General features: G+C 47.1%; 1 long non-coding RNA gene across 2 annotated transcripts; it reads right to left on the bottom strand.

The window, feature by feature from the left end:
* Positions 1 to 1,377: 1,377 nt before the first annotated feature.
* On the bottom strand, positions 1,378 to 3,286 carry LOC104147693 (uncharacterized). 2 transcript variants are annotated; one of them, XR_011138604.1, is made up of 3 exons: positions 3,163 to 3,286; positions 2,263 to 2,342; positions 1,378 to 1,647 (listed from the first exon to the last, which is right to left on the bottom strand). It is a non-coding gene; the product is annotated as an uncharacterized lncRNA (long non-coding RNA). The 2 variants fall into 2 exon arrangements; XR_694946.2 differs by lacking the exon at positions 3,163 to 3,286 and adding an exon at positions 2,993 to 3,160.
* Between the last annotated feature and the right edge of the window lie 9,595 nt (positions 3,287 to 12,881).

A 12,881-nucleotide genomic window follows, 5' to 3' on the forward strand; every position in this document is an offset into this window, starting at 1 on the left:
CTGAGCTCTGGCTCCCTATCAGGAGAGCAAGAGTTGAGGCAGAGCTGTTCCCATGTGCTGTGTCCCCAGCCATCAAGTCCCTACCAGTGCGAAAATTAATGTGTTCCCTTCCCATCAGTGGAAAAAATCAGAGCCCTCATGCAGTTTCCATCAGCAATTACTTGATCACCCTACTTTGGTGGAGGTCTGATGATTACAGCACAGCATCGGTCAGGGGACTGGTGAGAAGCTGAAAGGGTTGAACCTATTGTTTAAAAACAGAACGCGACAGCCAAGAGAAGAGGTGAGTGAAAGGATGTCAGAAGTGCATGCTTTGTGGGGCTTTTTTATTCCTATACTAAAATCTTATCATATTGAACAAGCTAGGTTAATAGAAATGGCAAATTAAATGCTACGTTAGGCCTGTCTCGGACCTTTGGACCATTGCTGCAGCTGTTAATCTGCTTTTTGAAGGCACTGGCTCGCTAGGCGGTAAGAACACAGTTAGCTGGCTGCTCTCGTGGCCGGGGGTGCAATGTAAGCACCAGACTTGGAACACAATCTGCCAGTGTCCCTACGCCAGATCCCATAACCTACTTCCTAGGCCTGCTGCCAGTGTTGTGCTATGAGTCACGAAGAGAAACAAACACAAGGAATGTCAAATTAAATAGGACACAACGCTTTCACTGCATTTAAAAGCAGAGCAATTGTGCTGCAGCGTACAAACCTCCCTGGACTCCTCTTGGACTGATTCTCATCTTGGTAATAAGAAACATCCCTTTAATTAGTTCCACCTAATGAAATTCATAAAACAGGGAGTGGGAATTTTGCTCCTGGGTAGAAACTAAAAACTTCTCTCCACTCGCTCTGCCCATTTTCTGCAGCAGTCATTAGCAAATTTTATCAAATCTCTGTGTTAAACAGTAACAACTATTGTTTGCCTAGAACACAAGTCCATTTATGAGCTGCAATATGACACATCTTGGAAATCCCAGACTGAAAAGTACTTGTTAAAAAAAATTAGGACTGGCAGGAAAAAAGTAGTTTCAAATTGTCAAGAACAAACAACAGAGAAACTTCTACCTGATCTTTTAGGTTGCAGTGATCAGAGATGTTCATTTTTCTTTCTGGGCCTGGGCAAAATAATTTATGAAAGTTATTCCATTTTCCCTATCAGCTACCTCGCCAAAGAAAAGCTCCAGGTTCTTTTCATAGTCATTGCATCCGGGACACGCAAAAGAATTTGAGGAAGCATCAAGATGTGCATTTGCTCCTATGGAAATATTGACCCGTAAGGGTCTATTCAAATCCATTTTGGTTATATGTCTCTAAAGGAAACCAATACCCATGGCAACAAACAATTTCACTGCAGAAGAGAGAACACATCCAGAACCGAGTGTGTAATCATCCTGTTTATTGATGACTAAAAGCCCGAAAGCACTGAGCCTGGAGGCTCAGATGCAGCACCCATGCTCTGCACAACACCAGAGCCTTGTAGCACGATGCTGTTTTGCAAATGCGTGTTGTCAAAGGCCGGGAGGGAAATCAAAGCCTTGCCTGCTGTTTTCATTTCCAAACCCTTTTGCAGAGACGAGGTTCGTGGTGCATTTACGGTTGCCCTTCACAGAGCTAGCAGAGGAGGCTGGGAAGGAGGGACCAGATCCCAAGCTGCATTTGGAGACAGCAGAAGCACAAATTACCACAAAGACAAACTGTTAAGACAGTCAGGATTACAGCATGAACTGTTTCCAGCACGCATATAGGCCCCTCAGTTTATCTGCATGTTAGCCGCCTCAAAGCAGCTGCTGACCAATGCGTTCATCCTGTTATTCCACAGCGGGGCCGATAATTACATAGTCTGATTTACGGGCTTGGTCAGAGCTGCTCTTACAGGAAGCTCCACTGCTGCATGCAGCTGCAGTGCTGATGGGGGAAGGAGGGAGGAAAATCACATACTGCAGCCTCGCTGCTATTGCATGGGCATGTGCCGCACTGGGATGTGTTAACACACAGGAAGGAGGAAGCCGCAGCTCCTCTGGTGTCCTCTCCTGATGCCTTCCCACCGATAAAGCCATCTCTGATCCAGGCTGCGAGGCATAAAGTCCTAGTTTAGTATTCAGGGGTAAATTTTTCAGAGCTTTCAGGAATAGCTCAACCCAATCCTGCTCTCAAGGCCTGCTAGAGAAAGGTACTGATGCACAGTACATCTAACTGTGGTCCCACTGCAGCTAAAGGATGGTTTTGCAAGTGAGTTTGGTGAATTTTGACCCAGGAATCTCTTACCGTGACTTGAATCCCCTTTCCCTCCAAGCGTGGCCACCTGCTACGATCTGCTCGGCTCTCCAACCTCCGTGCTCCTGTCCCTGTATCAATAAGATTAAAAGCTGCCAACAGCAGTCCTCCAGGACCACTTGCTGAGCAACTAGGATCATCTCAGCTTCAAACAAAACCCAGCACTCCTTTTCGGCCTTGGAGATCTGCACAGGGTAGCTACAGGGCTACCGTGAGACAGACGCTGCTGGGGAGGGAACAGAAGAAAGCCCCAAGGCTGTAATTTTTAATCTACGTGCTGGTGCAACAGCCTGCCTAAATGCTATACAGCCACCTGGAAATGATGCAAAGGATGACAGTTGATGTCAATACCACCCCATGGCACCTTTTGCCTGCAGTGGCACTGCTGGAGTACACCTCCGCTTGATTTTTGAGAACCTGCGAATGCCAAGCTGGAAGGTCATCACCCCATCAGGCAAAAGAAGGGAGTCTTCACTTCTGAAAGCCAAAGTGGGTCTATATATAATTCTATAAGGAATTCAATATCAAGGAACTCAAACATGATGCGTCCATCCCTAAGATGCATCCAAAGTGAGCACACATCCCCAGAAAACACTAAGAGCGTCAGAGGTTTGCTTTGCCGTGGAAAAAGGCCAGGATACAGGTTTCTTTCCTGGATTTGGCTTTTTATAGCGAGGCTTCCTGTCCCAAGGAAGAATAGGTCCTGGAGGCAAACACTTACCCATTCGGCAGAGCAAATTGTTTGAAGATTAATACTCAGTTTAGCATCTCTGCTTGCAAATGGCCAAGCCTCCGGTTGGAAATAGTCTAATCGAACAGTGATTTTAGGGATTAGAATCACTTGCCTGCGTCAAGAAACAGAGACATTCCTTCCCCCACCGGTGCACTTACCAGCAACCACAACTCTCCATCCCTTATCTTCCTCACCCCATGGTGACCTATTTGAGAAAACCCCACCTCCGTTACTGCAGGGCTTTCTATTTTAGCAGCGCTACAGGGTGGCTTCTCGCTATGCAAAGGCAGTGATATATTAACCACCCAGGTACCGACCATGCATCAGCTTATCTGCCAAGGTCTACTCCAATGACCCTTTGTCCCTGTTATCCTGCTGAATTTATGCTCCTCCTCTGACGTACTGCTACATACTGAAGCCAATGCTGAAGTTTTTACTACTGATGCAGTTAAAACCATTTAAAAAAATGTTATGAGCAAAACTATCTCACTTTACTAAGATCAGATGGGAAGCAACCTTAATCTCTAGTTTGGAAAGTATCGGTTGATCGAAACGGTTTTTGGAAGAAGCATTTTTAATACAAAATTGAAAGAACTAGAAGAAAAAGTCAGTGTCGTCTCAGGGGAACGCTGGCCTGAATTTAAAGATGCCTTCAAGTGATTGGAGCTCAGCTACAAAAGTCAGAATGAAAACCTCTACTTGAGTGATTCTCAGTGAAAAGACACAATGACAGGCTAGATTTTTATTACGGTTAACCCTTTCGATGCTTACTGCTGGAGTTATAGACTTAGACGTACATTTAGATGCTGTCGTTGGCTGCTGGAATAAACAGCATCTTCTGAATGAGTCCAGAAAACATTGGCTAGTTGCCCATCTATCACTTGGGTCTTCTCTCCCAAGAAAGCACGGACATTTGTAAGTCAGCACCCTCTTATTTGCTTGCCCTTAATAGGAGAATGCATTCCCGAAGCCATGTATCAGAACTTGGCTGGTTAGGGAAATTGGACCTCCTCCCTCCTCTCCTCGCCCACATCTTGCCCCATAAGCCCTCCCTTCTTAGCGGTGGCCAAGATCATGCTGAAGTAGGCTAATTTTCAGCAATCCCAGCTCTCAGGGGAGTGAGCGAAGGAGGCTGGAGAAGCTTTTTCTGCCATTGCTCAGCTGGGCTGGTACCAGCCCAGAAGTGGTTTTGCTGGATCACAGCTCCTCTCCAGTTACACCTCTGCCATCCCTGACCCTGAGCAGAAATCCCAGGCCCATAAACTTAAATAGGCCATTAGATGACTCACCCTCGCCCTCTGTGCTTGGATGCAGTCAGTGGAAGAAGGGAGACATGCAACTGCGCAGTGAGCAGGGCAGAATAAGCAGTGTATCAATGTGGGTGCTGCAAGCATGAGATTCCCTCATCCCAGTTTTCTCACAGCTGCAAGTCAAGCAGTATCAGACACGGACATGGCACAGTAACCTATTGAACTAGATCTCAGCTAACTACAGAACAATCTAGCAGATCATTAAAAACTAAACTAAATATAGGCACACATCAAAAAATGGTGATTCTTAAAGATAAGAAAAAGTCTACTTCAACAGACAGCAGATATTCTTGCAGGACGTTCTGTAGCTGACACAGCTGTATCTCCCTCATCTGGAAGTCCCGAACCAGAGCTCTCCAGGACCCCAGAGGCGAATGCAGTGCTTCTACTGTACTGCCAAAATACTCTCCGACATGCCTTGCTATCTGCCACCCTCCAGCAGGCATGAGCACACATAGCAACCTCCTGGGGTTCACCTTTACTTTCAAGGTTGGCTTCATAGGCCAGAGGACACCACAGGTGTTATTTCTCTTAGCTTGTCTTGAAACTAAGGGTCTCTGGCCATGATCGGTGACCCTCCGAAAGCCCTCCTCACGTGCCGGCCAGGAGGGCTATCTGCGTCTGGGTGGTTAAATTCAGCCAGCAATAGGTCTGAACAGGCGTGCTGGGTGGCTGAATCTCACACCGAGCTGGAGGGTAAACAGAGTGCAAGAAGCAGCCGTGCAGCCCAGGTCAGTGGGATAACTAGACAGCTCTCCTCGTGTACTGCAACCCCAGCGACAGTTTTTAAACACTGTATAACCATCGCTGGGACCTCCTAGGCCAACCCCACAAAGCCACTATCATTGCACCTGCGTTCGGCTCGTACCTGAGCAGGAAGGACACACAGCAAACAGGGAACAGGGAACTGTATGCTATCAAGCAAGAAGAAAACGCACTTTGAGAGATGGGTATTGCAGAGCGATCTGAGTACAGGGTTTGGAAATGAGAACTACAGACCTCTCCACATACAGCCTTTCATTTTTGTTTGGCTCTTGTGGAGGCAAAACGAATAAAGGGCACCACGGGAAGGCACGTTTGTAGGTGCAATGCCCCTTGGCCGTGCCTGCAGGCTGCAGAGCAAGGTAATTCCAAGTGGCCAACGGGAGGAGCAGGAGATGCTGCCATGCACCAGCACAAGAGCAGCGCCAGTAAAAAACTGCAGTGCGCAGGGAAGTTGGGGCACAGATAACAGAAACAGCGTTCCCTCAGGGACATGCGCAAGGAGGGCATGAGGACGCTGGGAGGGCACTTCTCCGGCCGCAGCGTGGCAATGGTGACAGCTGCAGCACGCGGCCCATTTTGTGCTGAGCTAAATCTTCCCCCTCCCTTAATCTATCCAAACGGACAATACAAACAAGAGATGGGTTAAAGAAGGGGTGTCAGAAGACTTCCTCCCTTTTTCGTTTCTCCAGCTCCAAGTGCAGTTTCTGTAGCATAAAGCTGAACCTTTGCAGCGGTCCCAAGAAGTTAAATTGGTTTGTGCAATGGCTTTGAGATCTAAAGTAGTCTTCCGACACAAAAACACAGCGTTATGCGCAGCGCGTTCCTTTGATAAGGACTGAGTGATTCCAGGCAACTTCAAAGCCATCAAAGAACTTTTGTTTGTTGACATTTGTGGTGCAGCGGGTTGAGTGAATGTTCCCTGCCTTTCCTAGTCACTATGCAGCAGTCAATTAAAAAGCATTGCTCGCTTTGTAGCCTTTGCTACAGAATGAGGTTTATTGCCCTATTTATCACCATTGAACTGCCGTCGGCTGAATTATTTATAGCGCTTGAAAAAGATGAATTAAGTGGTAAATTCAAACTGGGTCACACAAATGTCTTCTTGGCCTTGCGACTCAGATGTGTTAGTGGGCTGAAGGCCTGGCCTCGTTAGTTTAACTGGATGAAGCACAGCCTACGCTGGTCTTAAAATCTATGGCTACTTGTATTCGGTGGACACTGACCTTTCTTCCTTCCCTCCCTTTTGTATCAGCTCCCTACATCATCTTCCACAGGTGACTTGCCTCTGCATTTTTATTTGTGCATATTAAAATATTTCAGTTAATGAGATCGCTGGAACATCCTCATCGGGAAATTCAGACTGAAGAGTGACATTTCTAGCACAGTAGACATGCGGCACGCCATGTTAGCATGGAAGTGGCTGTTTTTGACATGGGTCGGCCACACGGAAATGTTGGAAATTTCTAGACACTTGAGTAGCACTGGGTTTGGCAGGAAGAAACTGAGCTCCCAGGGGGTCGAGCACTCATTACGCTAATTTTGTAATCAAATTTCTGGTGCGTACCTGCACAGCTCAGCTAACATCTGCCCAACGGCAAGGCTGCCCAGACCAAGAGGAGGCCACCAAGCCTCCCGTCGCCTGTTGGAGCAGGTCTCCAGGGCCCTGGGCAGCCTGCACGAGGACGAGGCCGAAACCAGACAGTGCCTGGGGATGGGCACTGGGGCCCAAAGAGAGATGCCAAAATTGAGATCTTCACTGGCCGGCACGCCACAGAGCTGGGGCACATCCCAGTGATAGGCGGGCATGGGCCGCGTTGCCAAGTCAGGCACCTTCCCAAAGAGCAATGCTTCCCGTGAAGGGCAGAAGCTCACCCTCAAGTCAAGTAAACAAAAAGCACCAAAACATAGAAAATTTACAGACCCACTGGCCTGTCGTTTCAGCTCTGAGCGCAGAAACAAAACAGCTACTTAAGCATGAGATTTTTAAAAGGAAATCTTGTGTGCATTTCCTTGCTTAAATCCTGGCTGAATTCAGTAATCCTTCGCTGAGCACAGCCCGTGCTTCGCATCGCCTCCAATCTCGAAAACGACAATGACTCAATTGTTTCTAAAACTGGAAAACCAATTTTGATGTTACAGGTTTTCTTAGGCCGTGTCTGCCGGCATAAGAAACTCTTTACTACAACATTCACGCTTTGGGTTTTCCCCGCTGGTTCTCCACACCAGGTGGCCCGTCCCCGCCACGGCACCCACCCTTCTCTCCGAGGGGGGCCGCGGTCCCAGCCTGCGGAAAGGGGATATAATCTATTGAAACATTAGCGTGGTTTCTGTCTGGGACGCTGGAGAACAACAGTCCTTGGGCGTCCCCAGGGAGTGGGAAATCGCTTAACTCTGCCTCCAGGGCAGGTGATGCTGCAGCCTCCATGCGACTGTGGAGCAGAAGCAAGATTTGAACCCCGGTCTCGCTCCCAATTTAGCGCAAGATTGTTTTTTCCTGGGCGCCTGCAATACCTTTTTCCCAAAAAGCCTGAATAGGTGTACCCAGCAGGGCTAGAGACAAGCAGCAGCAGCCACGGCCACCACAAGGCAAAAGCGAGTGTTAAACGTGGGGCAAGGAGGTCCAGCTCCTCGTCCCGGGACATGCTCAAGGACTTTTGGGCAAACACAAGCCAGTGAGCGGCTGTGTACAGAAACGCAGCTCTCTTCCCAGCTTGCAAAGACGAAACTAGGAAACACCAGCACCAGATGAAAGCCGGTGCGTATCCTGCAGAAGGGGAGAGAAATAACGTTAACCAGGTGAGTCGAATAAGAACGTTAAATAACTTCAGGGTCAACATGCACTTTGAGGTGTACGTCAGCAATGATTCTGGCACAGTCGCTTCACCACTATTGCTGAAACGGGAAATTTAAACTAAAACCTCTTGACATAAAAGGTGATAAATATCAGTTTGCAATGCCAAAAGAGATTTTATTGTAATTAATCCTGTAAGTACTGGAGATTTACATTATTTTACCCATATCTATGTTCAAAGGTAAGGCAAGGGCATTTTTTAAATCCAGTTTAGAAATAAATACTTGCACGGACTGGAACGCTGTTCCCTCCACACCGCATTTGCTCCTTAGAAAGCATGAGATGATATGTCGAGCTTGGCATTCTGCGGGTTTGCTCGGAGAGGCTCGCAGCATCCAGAATGAGCTCAGTGCTCCTATGCACGGGATGGAGGTCTCCAGTTTACGAACATTGGCTCTCTTGGGAACGCCTATTGGAAACTGAAATGGGAAACGTGTGCCTCGCTACAAAACCAAAGGGCAACAAAAAGGAATCTTTTAACCACGCTATTGATATTTTCTCTCCGGGTTACAAGGGCAGATGATTTTCATTATCTCTTGTGAGCAGATCTGTAGCAACAGTATCGCCTAATAGCACAAAAGACACGCACCAAAGTTTGGAACGAATTGCCTTTAATAGAAAAGTTGGGACACCCGCCTCCACTTTCAGCGGGCTACAAGAACACTTTATCACTGTGCCATGCAATCACCTTTGCCTGGTACAATACTGACGTTTTGTCCTGGGAAGTCAAAATCTTTCGGCTAAGAGACCGAAAGAAAAGGAGGAAAAGGGTTCATATTTAAGTACAGCAGGATGAAGAGTTTCAGCAACACCGTACTCACCGAGAAACGTGGTTTAAGTAATCCCACGGCTATTTCAAATTCAGGTTGAATGTACTTAATAGTGCCAGTGAACAAAAGCGCGCGGACCAGATTCGGCGACCCGGGCGGAGGAGGAGGAGGAGGAGGCAGACAGCTTTAATTAGCAGTCTAGTCAGCTAAAGCGCTAGCTCGGGAGGCGATTAACCTGAGCACGCGTTTCGTTCCCCAGGAAATGCCCCAAGCAGCACTCGTTTGCTCCTCTCCCAGCTTTTTCCCCTTTCCAGGCTCGCAGGTGCGAGACCCAGGCAGAACGGCCTCGTCCCAGCTGTGCTAGGAGAGGGGGACGGGGGCAACGCGGGGGCCCACGGAGGCAGGAGCCAGGGGGACGGGGGCCCGGGTCCGCCGTCTCCCGCGCCGAGGAGGAGCTGGACTCCTCCTCTTCGCTTTCGTTACAATGGAAGCGAAATGCCCTTGCTCCAAATCAAAAGAAATACTTAATTCAACCGGAAACCAGTGTTTCAAAAATTTTGCACTCCGGTAAGATACCAAAAACAAACTCTCCTTTCAAGTTATTACGAACCCACATTGGCTTTGATTTTTCAGGCAATTAGACAAATCTCACTTGCACGGATCCATCTGTAAGCCAATCCAATGGGAAATCTAGCTATTTCAGCCCATACGCTTGCAGCGGAAGCAGAGTTTAAAAGGTCTAAATAACGCACCGGGCACACGAGGTGCCCTCTGCTCACAAGAGCGGTGGATCAGCACACACACATACTGATGGTGCTAATGGTTTTTTTTCTTTTTTTAATCCTCTCTAAAACCAAGGTTACGTTTCCACCCTTCAGGCAGACCACCGACTGTTTAGAAAAGAAAGCACGCTGTCTTGCACAGCAAAGCAGAGGAGACCTTTTCACCACGGTAAGACATTTTCAGGAGTAGCTACTTTTAGCCCCAGTGAAACCCCTACCACTTTGGAAAACAACTGGCACCTTTCAGGAGCGGCACTGCTTTGCCGGAAGAAAAGAACATAACATTTACGGAGTACCCACAACCAGATTTACGTGCGTGGTGATCTCTGTATTTCACTGCTGGCCTGCGTAACGCACAACTGACAGCTTCCAAATACCCTGTTTGCCCACGTGTTCACGTAACAGTGCACGTATCAGAAAACTCTATGGTACCTTTCCGTTTTGGTTTGGGTTTTAGGTTTTTTTGGCAACAGAGCCAGATACAAGTTGCATTGGTGTGTGGGAACACAATTTTAACCCAGTCTGTACCTTTCTATGACAAATAGAAAATTAGTTGGCTGTTTTCCTCTGACTACACACTGCGTTGATTCCAATTTCTTGTCTGCTGTTCGGCAAAAAATACGTAGATCAGTTTCTTCGTGATGACGATAGACAAGTTAAAAGAAACTTTTCAGATGAAATGCACTCCCCTCCTGCAAAACCACCACCTACTATTGCTACCACTTAGAGGTTTCAACATGTAAGATGCTCCTCACTGTTAGCTTTATTTGCTTTAACATTAGCTTTATAGCTTTTATTGGGCTGGTATTTGCTTTATACAGGAGTCCGTACCCACTCACAGTCTATACAACTATGTATACAACAAAGAAAAGATGGAAAAACTATATTATGCCAAGAGAGCTATCTTATTAGACAAGAGCCACTGTCTGAAGGGTATATTTAGAAATTAGAGGACAACTTCGGAATAGAGTCACACAACATAAGCCAGAGGAGTAATGAAAAGGAGGAAGAGTGGGAGTTTCTTTTAGGTATTCCAGACGGCATCAATAAATAAATACCAAAAGTGACACAACTCTTCTTCACCTCACCAAGTAATAGGAATAACTAACACTTCCATAGCATTTTTCATTCATCTGTCTCAGATCACTTCCCAAGGAGAGTTAAAGCATTACATTTAACTTCCCTCTCTGTAAACTGATGCATAGAGCTGAAGTCCAAGGTCATGCAAAGGCAGACACTGGAAACAAATCTAGGTCTTTGACTCAAAGTTGGGAAGCTGGTACCTTCCTTTTCAAAATTTGACTTCAACTTTAATTCTTTAGCTTCGTGTGGGCTATCTAAGGGGTTTGCCTACTCTGTCACTTCAGTAGGAGCAGAGCTTCCAGCTGTCTACACAAAGAAATCATATCGAACACCACATGCACCGCAGCCCACAGAATCGGAGAACAGTTGAGGTTTGAAGGCACCTCTGGAGACTAGCTGCTCCATTCTCTTGCTCGGGGCAGAGGCAGCTACAACAGGTTGCTCAGGGCCACGTCCACTTGCATGTTGAAGATCGCCAGAGATGGAGACTCCACAACTTCCCTAGGCAAGCTGTGCCAGTGCTGAGTCATCCTCACAGTAAAAAGGGTTTTTTTCTATGTTGAAATGGAGTTTCCTGTATTTCAGCTTGCGCCCGTTGCCTCTTGTCCTGTCACTGTGCACCACTGACAAGAGTCTGGCTCAGTCTTCTTTACTACCCCCTACTTTAGATATTTGTACATATTGGCAAGAGAAGTCCCAGCTCTCCCATCCTCTCCTTATGAGAGATGCTCCAGTCCCTTCGTCATCTTCACGGCCCTTCGCTGAACTCACTCCAGTAGCTCTGTGTCTTTCTTGTCCCGAAGAGCCCAGCACTGGACACAGCACTCCAGATGAGGCCTCGTCAGGGCTGAGTAGAGGGGAAAGATCACCTCCCAGCAATTCTCTGCCTAATGCAGCCGAGGATACTGTTGGCCACCTTTGCCACAAGGGTGCATTGCTGGCTTGCTTGTCCACTTGTCCTCCAGGACCGCAAGGCTTCCTCCACAAAGCTGCTCTCCAGCCAGTCAGCCCCAACCTGTACCTGTACATGGAATTACTCCTCCCCACGTGTAGGACTTGCTATTTCCCTTCATTGGATTCCCAAAGACCCACTTCTCCAGCCAGTTGAGGTCCCTCCGAATGGCAGCACAACCGTCTGGTTGCATCAGCCACTCCTCCCAGTTTTGCATCACCTGCAAACTTGCTGAGTGCAAACTTGTGCAAACTTGCACTCTGTCCCATCCTGTAGGTCATGAACGAAGACGCTCAACAGTATCAGCCTCAGTATTGACCCTCAGGTACCCCACTAGTGATTGCTCTTCAGCGGGGCTTTGCATCACTGATCACAACCTTTCAAGCTTGGCAGTTCAGCCAGGTTGCAATCTACCTTGCTGTCTACTTACCCAGCCTGCGCTTTCATCAATTCATCGATAAGGATGTTACGGGAGACAGTGCTGAAAGCCTTGCTAAAGTTAAGATAAACATCCACCAAGCTAGTCATCTCATCATGGAAGTCTATTGGGTTGGTCAAGGATGATTTCTCCTTCATACATGCTGTATATGCCTAATCACCTTCTCATTCGTCATAAGTTTGGAAACGGTTTCCAGGTTTATTTGCTACATTACCTTCCCATGGACTGAGCCTGTAGCTTTCCAAATCCTGCTTCTTGCCCTTCTTGCTTTCTTTAAGTCCACAGGGACCTTCACCAATTGCCATATGCTTTTAAAGATGACCAAGAGTGGTTTCACCCTGGAATCAGCCCATAGCTGGCCAGGCTGTCACTTCCAGATAGTTCGGGGAACGCAATATTCCAGCTGAATTTCTATCTTTGACAGAACGACCTGCCAGAATAGTTTGTATTCGTTCCTCAAAAAGCTTTTTAATCATCTAAGATCTGTATTTTTCTCCCTCCCATGTTTTAAAAAAAAAAAAAAAAAAAAAAAAAAAGATTTTACCTAAATAGTGACTGCACAGCTCAATTTGAATCAGCGGCCATATAAATAAGGGAAGCACAGAAACAGACCCAGTTGTAAAGGGTTGACGCAGAGGATCAGAGTAACGATAGCAGAAGCAGCAGCATCCTCCTTAACAAAGCCAATCAACCCCTCCTGTACCTCTGATACTCTCAGTGTGAAGAGTGAGACATCAAAATTTAAAATCAGTTGCCAAAGTCCTTCAAGGAAATGCTCACTGATTAGAAAAAACACAACACTTGTTTCCTCCTCCTCCTAGTCTCGGACAGGAACAACTGTGCTGGAGCACAAGTGACTTTGATCACAGTAAAGTACAGATTGCCTAAATTGCATCACTAATACAAAAACTGACTCTAGGTTAAA

The sequence above is a fragment of the Struthio camelus genome, chromosome 1 (genome assembly GCF_040807025.1).
Source record: "Struthio camelus isolate bStrCam1 chromosome 1, bStrCam1.hap1, whole genome shotgun sequence".
NCBI lineage: Eukaryota > Metazoa > Chordata > Aves > Struthioniformes > Struthionidae > Struthio > Struthio camelus.